At 36.6% G+C, this 2,178-nt stretch overlaps 1 pseudogene; it reads right to left on the reverse strand.

The window, feature by feature from the left end:
• The window catches only part of LOC104855670, a 2,571-nt pseudogene extending 2,358 nt beyond the window's left edge, over positions 1–213 (reverse strand).
• Positions 214–2,178: the final 1,965 nt, after the last annotated feature.

Raw genomic sequence — 2,178 nt, forward strand, 5'->3', positions numbered from 1 at the left:
TTGTTTTTTTTTTTTTTTTTTTTTTTTTGTGGTACCAGGGATCGAACTCATGTCCTTCCACTTACGAGGCAGGCCACCAAACTGCTGAGCTAAATCCCTGGTGCTAGGTACCATGTTTTGAACAGCTTCAAGTTCCTCTGGAGATGGATAGATTGTTAAATGTTTCACCATAACATGGAGATCGTCATTGGCAAAAGATTGAATAGATTTCATCATTTTCTATAGTATTTTAGCTTCTTTTTCTGATCTTTTCCTTTCATTCTTGTTGTCTTCACTAAACACCATTTTATGTTATAGTACCTCCTCATAAGCCTGAGTCCCCCGACAGTCACTCAGCATCGAATACAACAAAGATGTTTGAAGACTTTTTTCTGTGGACACAGCTCATGGTGTCCACATTTCAGATGTAGTTCCTGGTCCTCCCTCATTAATAATCAGAGACCTCATTCCTGGATTAGTAGTCCTGAGCAAGTGCTTAATTTCTGTAAGTCTCCTGTTCTTCATTCCTGGGTTGGGCTTGAACTTGGTGATTCTCCTGCCTCAGCTTCCCAATGCTGGCATTTTCATGTTGCAAATCCACACTGGCTTCTCTGCCATATGCTTTCTTTTCAAATCCTTAAAGATTAATGACCTTTCAATTAAATGCGTTTCTTTCCTGTCATTCCTGATTTCCAGTTTGTAGAGGCTTCACTCCATAGTTCGCTGACTGCAAGGCAAGGCAGCCCGGAAGAGGGGCATTGCAGAAGAGAAATAGATCATGGTGTGCCAGGTAAGAAGTACTGAAGCCTTGTTATGAAATTTTATTTTACTTTTTCATAAAACAATAAATCTTTTCTGTATAGTTTTAAAATTAATAATTTAAAAATAATTTAGAATACTAATAATAATTCTCATTTGGGGAAGGAATATAATATGGTCAAGGTAAACACAGAAAGTTCATCTGGTTACTGACTAATAAGTCCATTTCTGGCATGGTACATAGTTTTTCTTTTTAAAGAAATCTAAATAGCTTCTCTCCCATAAGGAAGAGAGCATTAAGAATTGTAGAAGCTCTGATTATTAAAGAGTCACTGGTCATATTGATTTATACCCATCTTTTGTTTCTTTTATCCCATGTGAATCATTTGAAATAGTATTATGTTAGAACCCACCAGGAAGAATAGTGTGGTCAGTGGTTACTGCTGCCACATAGCTATTTTATAAGCACCAGAGACCTCGTCAACTTTGTAAGAGACAAACTAGCTACACAATTCTAATTCTAAGTTCCTTGGTATTTTTTTATAAGCTATGAAAAGAGGCAAAAGTATACATATTCTTAAGGTATACAGAAAATCATATGTAGGAAAGGAGCAGGGGCAAAATCAATACAACTTTTACTTAAGGCAAAACATTTTCCTTCAAATGATTTTTCTTCCCTGTGACCTGGAGTCCAGCAGATGGAAAACCAGGACAAACTATTTTTTTTTCCCTACAGCCCTCCTATCCAAAAAATCTCTATTGGTTGTTTAGCTAATGGAGAAAGCAAATTTTCAGTCTGTGGTGTGGGATCCTTTCTGTATTCAGCACGGCTCTCTTGCTCTTCCACTTATTCCAATTATGCCAGAGAATCTGACTCTTTTCTTTCCTTCCAGGAGCCTTTTTTGTCTGTGCTCAAGGATGGCCTCTCTCCATGCTTTAAAAGGCCCATAGAAAGAATGTTTTGGTACAATAAACTTTTTGTGGAAATTTGGTATTCAATTAAGACATATGCACTTTTATCTTGGGAAAAGTAAAACAACAAATTAGGAGTTAAATTCTAATTCAGAATTTTAAGAAGACATCCCATAGGAAGGTAAAATAAAAATTAAATATTAGAGAGTAGGCTTGAACCATAAAATTAAAACATCAAGTTTATTTGTTTCTGACTTCTTTCTGTCATAGGTGGTGAGATTGAGAAGCGGGATGGTTAGGAACCAAAGGAAAAGAATGCTTGTAACTGTACTGTATCCCTAAAATGTACCAATAGACTCAATTAAAGCTGAAAAAAAAAGAATGCTTGTAAAATCAGATGTATTAAACAGGCACCAGGGCTGGGGATTTAGCTCAGTGGTTCTGCCGCCTGCCTTGCAAGCTTAGGGACCTGATCCCTGGTACCAAAACAAAAAAACAAACAAACAAAAAAATAGGCACCATACTCCT

Source organism: Fukomys damarensis, unplaced genomic scaffold, assembly GCF_012274545.1.
Source record: "Fukomys damarensis isolate Sample0158 unplaced genomic scaffold, DMR_v1.0_HiC HiC_scaffold_30, whole genome shotgun sequence".
NCBI lineage: Eukaryota > Metazoa > Chordata > Mammalia > Rodentia > Bathyergidae > Fukomys > Fukomys damarensis.